The following is a 6,000-nucleotide window of genomic DNA, read 5'->3' as shown; positions in this document are numbered from 1 at the left end:
TTTTGAGTCCAGTGACTCTTGTTATACACAAACTGCTGCTAACTTTCTGGAGTATAAATAGAATGTCAAAGCAATCACAAAACAAAACACGGTCCCAGGATTGGGCTCCTCTTTTTCTATGGTGATAAAGGAGTAAGGAAGAAAGAATTTTATTTATTAAATGATTTTTTTACAATCACTGCATTCTTAAACCATTTTACAAAGTCTTGCTATTGTAATGTAAGAAACACAACAATCAATTGCCTGATTGCAAACCTGAATGATTCCATTCATTCGGAGGGTCAGTTATTACAATTAATAAATGTGATATTGATCAGATAATTTGTTTTTTGTGTTATTGATTGAAGGATCATTTTGGGCAAGTCACAGTGGATAGCTCCCCTGCTCTTCTTTGAAACAGTGCACTGGGATATTTTACATATATCCAAACAGACAATGACACATTGGTTGAACATCTCATCTAAAAGCTTGCACCACTGGTAGTGCATCACTCCCTCAGTACTGCACTAGAGTGCAGTCACTTGAGTGCTAACAGCAGTGGACATTATTGATGTCAGGACTTGTATTTGTATTTCTGCTTCAGATACATTATTAAGTGCTGTTTTGATGAAAAGCTGAATTATTTTCCACCAGCACTGCAATTGCAATTACTCCAGATTGAATTTTGGAGAAGAGTGACTAGACCTGTTTAGAGAAATGCAACTGTACTTAGGTGTTTTGGCAGATTTGCTATAGTCATCTGACTTTTACCTCTATGTAAGTGTCTGTGCTTGTGGCAGCCATCAAGCACACAATACTTGAAAAGTATGGACTTTCAGGGCTGTAAGAAAGCCAGCAACTGAAGGAAATAGCATGGAAGAAGTAAATTAAAATAGAAGTCTGCAACTTTGAATTATTGGGTAAGTCAAAATAGCTATGCATTTTCCACTTACTGCTGCTGTGGAAATGAAAGGAGGTATGAAACAGCATTGGAATTTTTTCCATGCTCAGTGGAAAAACTATGGAAATGCTGATTTCATCAAAGTTAGGAATGTCCTTGAAATGAGACAGCAAAGAATGTTACTCTCAAAAAAGATCTCGAAATGTGGAGACTTTCTGAGGTGGTAATCTTACAGCATATTATTGAGAAAACAGGAGAGGCTTTGCATTATGCTGAGAGACATTCCAAAAAACATATTTAAGAGTGGGAATGATATTTGCTTTAGCAGCGCATGTACTAAAATTGGAACAAGACAGTGAAGATTAGCATGGCTCATGCAAGAGGATGATATGCAAACTTGTGAAACATTCCATATTTTTAGTGGGGCCCTCTTGTGATGGAGTGATGCTGGAGACCTAGGTTTAAGTCTTACTTGTTTCAGAGGTGTGTAATAACATCACTAAATATGTTGATTAGAAATTAGGTTAATTTTTTTTTAAATTGCAGAAATGCCAGAAGAAAGATCAAGGCCAGAGGGCAGGATCAAACCATTATGGAAGACTTGACTCAAAAGCAAGGAGAACATGTCTAGCATGGGCAAAGCAGTGCTGTGTGTGCCAGAGCAGAATCACATTGTACAACCTGCATTACTAGGTGGAAGCCAAATATATATATAAAGATGGCTAAAGTACTGAAGAAACTTCTTCTATAAAGATGGCTGTTGGAGAGATAGCAGCTGATAATTCTGATGGACCATTGTACACCATATAAGAAGTTGGCATTGTTAAGTCTAAAGATGATAAACAGTTTGCAACTGTTAGAATGATGACTGCAAAAGGAGTTCCTCAAGTGTCAGATAGACTTTGTGCAACATCATGACCATTGCAGATCTGTGTGTCCAGTCTGAAAGACAAGATAGAGGAGCTAGAAAAGAAGGGAGTAATGAAGTGTATTAGTAGATCTGTACAATTTAAAGACTATGTATGCATTGCATGTGCAAAGACTGACAAAGTAGAACTGACTAGCCGTTAACACAGTTCTATTAATATATGATCATTTTCTTTGTTATTCTGATTATTGGGTAACATGGGTAATTTACAAGTGCAAATGATATTGTACGCTTTCTTTTATGAAAGCAAAATGTTTGAAGAAACATCATTATACTTAGCGTACTCAGTGGCTTGCTGTAATCATATGACCTCTAGCTCTGCTGTAAATGATTTTATGTGCAGTTTGCAGCAGCCACTAAATGTTTACCACTTGAAAGAAAACTCACATGTCATGTAACTAAAAGCGTGACTGCAACATACTGATGACATACTGTAATATAGAAAATTGCACACAAACTGAACTAAATTCCTACCTGAAAATTTCTTCTGGCTTTCCTAGGTATACCAACTGAGTGTTTTTACAATCTTGTTCTTGTTCTTCCCACCAAAGTATATTTGGTAAGGTCATGAAAGGCTAAATATCTCATTCTACAGCAATCAACAGGGTAGGTGCAGGAAGAATGTTTCCTTTTGCTGGAAAGTGTAGGATCAGGGGACACAGTTTCAGAACAAGGCTCAAGCTATTTAGGACTGGAATAAGGAGAAATCCTTTCAATTAGAGGGTGGCAAACATTTGGACTTCTCTGCTCCAAATGGCTCTTTGAGCTCAGTCATTGAATATGTTCCATACCGAGAATGATAGATTTCTACATATTGAAACAATCAAGGGATACGGGTACATTGCAGGATAATAGTTGTGAGGTAGATCAGCCGTGATCACATTGAATGGCAGAGTGAGCAAAGTGACTCACTGGTTTATTCCCTACTCCTATTTTTTATGTTATTCTCTGAGCACAGATAAATCTATGAAATATTTAATGCTAACATGCTAATCCATAAACTTTGATGACACACTTGTTTCAACTTTATAATAGTTTTTCATTCATAATTGAGCATTTATTTACAGCTTCATAAAACAGTTTGCTCATGTAATTGTTTGCTTTAAAATGTCCAATGCACCTTCTCTGGTTTTCACACCATACTTTCTGACCTCCATGGATGGATTCCATCAGTTTCCTAATTTTAAGTCTATGTCCTATCACATTATGAGCAAACTCTTCTTTGTCTGCTTCTTGATCCATTATAGATCCATTTAACAGATGGGATCCAATCCAACATTTTCTTAACACTCCATGAATAATATCTCAAAGTATTTATTTTTTCTTATCTGATCACTAATCTCATCATTCTCTTTTTTAGAAAAGAACTTCCAGTCACGTCCAAACAATTTCTGATTTCCCACTCTTTATTCATGTAATGTTTTATATTTAAAGGTTCTCTTCTTGTGTCACCTCTCATCTAAAATGGCTTTGTACCTAATGAATTATTTTTAACTTCATTTCTCTCATCACATATTCCTCTCTCCTGCATCTCAGAATTCCAACCTTCTGATATCTCCTTTCCTCAATCAACTACTTCTATTGCTTCAGTTTCAGTTCAGCTTCATTTACAGTTTCAATTACTTCACCTATATTTTCTGGCTAAATTTCCTGTCAACAACCATATTTTGATTCAAAGATGTAAAAACCAAATTCCAGTTGAGTCCCAGTGCTCAATAGAAACATAGAGAGTAGGAGCTTAAAAATGTGTTGCTGGAAAAGCGCAGCAGACCAGGCAGCATCAAAGGAACAGGAGAATCGACGTTTTGGGCATAAGCCCTTCTTCAGGAATGAAGGCTTATGCCCGAAACGTCGACTGTGGAAACACCTCCTTTTCACCCTCTTGGGTTTCTTTTTAACCTGTGGTGAGCAATTTCCAGTGTGCTGTTCTCTTTGTTTTGTAGTGTAGGATCTCCACTTCTCCCAATTTCTATCCCACACAGAATGAAATTCTTGCCAGAAGTTAAACTTTGCCTTATGCACCAATGTATATTCATCTGCCGTCTCTGCTGCTCTTCCACTTCTTGAATTCTTATCATCTTGGGAAGCAAGATTTTAAACTCCTCCGGCAGAATAATCTCTCTTGAAGACGCACAGTCTTTTCTATTTTTAAGGCTCGCATCCATCTATCAAAATGACTAAGTTTCCTTCTTTTGAATTCAACATAAGTCTGACCTGGTTCCTTCTTTATCTTTCTGAACCGGTCTATACGTTTCTAGTAACAATTCATAAGCACTCAAAATAGTCTGTTTGACATCTTCATAACCTCTTGACTCCTCATCTGACAGTGCTGCATATATCTCATGAGCTCTGCCTACCAGCTTAGTCCGAACTAGCATTACCCCCAAGTTCTCTGACCACTCCATCTGCCTAGCCAATTTTTCAAATGAAATAAAAAAGGCTTTGAAATCTTTCTCATCAAACCGTGGCAATATTTTAACATATTTGTATATATCCCTACTTTCTCTCTTCATTTCCATTCTTTTTGACCCTGCAACTAGAGAGCCAAATCACAACCTTATTCAAAAACCTTCACAAATATGGAGAAATAAATAAGACTGACTTTCAAAAAATGAAAACAGATAGATTGAACACACCACGCTTCTACGGATTACCCAAAGTTCACAAACCAGGAGCCGCCCCAGATCCATAGTCTCGCTACTTAGAACACCAACTTATGGATTGGCCAGGGAGCTACACCAAAGACTAAAACACTTAGTAGAAGACTCACGCCACTCCATCCACTCCACCCAAGAATTCCTGAAGACCATCAAATTCACCAAGATAGAAAGGATGAAATAATGGTCTCTTTTGATGTAACAGCCCTGTTCACATCCATCAATATCAATCTGGCCAAGGAATCACTGACTACTTTATTAGAAGAACCAAAGACACATACACCAAACACCACCAATTTCACCAGCAAGGACAATGTTGGTAAAAACAAGGACTGCAGATGCTGGAAACCAGAGTCTAGATTAGAGTGGTGCTGGAAAAGCACAGCAGGTCAGGCAGCATCCGAGGAGCAGGAATCTTCCCTCTCCTCGGGTGCTGCCTGACCAGCTATGCTTTTCCAGCACCACTCTAATCTAGAGCAAGAACAATGTCGTCAAGCTAGTGAACCTATGCCTTACCACTAACTTCACCTTCAACAACAAAATCTATAGACAACCTAATGGAACACCCATGGGATGTCCGCCTTTAGGGTTCTTAGCTGAGACAGTAATGCAGAGACTTGAACAAACAGCTCTGTCAACCATCCAACCCAAACTTTGGGTCCGCTATGTGGTTAACACCTTTGTCATCACTAAATGAAACAAATTAGAGGAAACCTTCAAGACGATCAATAATACCCTTACTGCATAAAATTCACAAAAGAAGAGGAAAAAAATGACAAACTGTCATTCCTAGATGTCACAGTACAGCAAACAGTCAATGGGGAACTTCAAACCAGCGTCTACAGGAAAACAACACATACAGACAAAATACTGAACTACAGAAGCAATCATCCCAACACCCTCAAAAAAAGCTGCATTAGAACATTATTTCAACAAGCCAACACACACTGCATCACAGAGGAACAGTGCAGAGCAGAGGAAAATCACCTATACAGTGTATTCAAAAAGAACAGGTACCTAATGGACACAATCCATCGATTTCTGAGCAACAAACCCCAATAAGCAGACAAAACACATCCAGAAACCCTAGCCACTCTCCCCTACATCAAAGACATCTCGAAAATGACTGCCAGACTACTCAGGCCTCTTGGCATCATGGTAGCCCACAAACCCACCAACACACTAAAGCAGCAGCTAATGAACTCTTATCAACAAATACATTGACTTGAATTCCATTTACCACTCCCTGAGAAAATGAATAGGAAATGACATCACCACAAGAAATGATGTCACCATTGGAAATAACATCACCAACCCAAGGAAACCTAAACACATACATAGAAAGTGGGCCATGCCACCAGTACTTCATCCGGAGGCTCACTGATGATATTGAGGAGAAAGTGAGGTCTGCAGATGCTGGATGATATTACCTAGTATAGTGATGAAACATCTGAAAACGAACCTTCTAGCTCAGCGAGCAAGCCTACACCCATTTCCATCCTGACTAATTCGCAACTTATGACGTTCAAATTCTC

At 38.4% G+C, this 6,000-nt stretch overlaps 1 non-coding gene across 1 annotated transcript; it reads left to right on the top strand.

The window, feature by feature from the left end:
* Positions 1-1,196: 1,196 nt before the first annotated feature.
* LOC122563360 (U6 spliceosomal RNA) lies at positions 1,197-1,299 on the top strand. Its single transcript, XR_006315571.2, has one exon. It is a non-coding gene; the product is annotated as a U6 spliceosomal RNA (small nuclear RNA).
* The last annotated feature ends 4,701 nt before the right edge of the window (positions 1,300-6,000 follow it).

Source organism: Chiloscyllium plagiosum, unplaced genomic scaffold, assembly GCF_037043375.1.
Source record: "Chiloscyllium plagiosum isolate Xiang-an unplaced genomic scaffold, Cpla_swu_hap1 HiC_scaffold_26, whole genome shotgun sequence".
In the NCBI taxonomy this organism is placed as follows: domain Eukaryota; kingdom Metazoa; phylum Chordata; class Chondrichthyes; order Orectolobiformes; family Hemiscylliidae; genus Chiloscyllium; species Chiloscyllium plagiosum.
The sequence above is the reverse complement of the archived record's forward strand: the minus strand, read 5'-3'. Positions and strand labels throughout refer to the sequence as shown.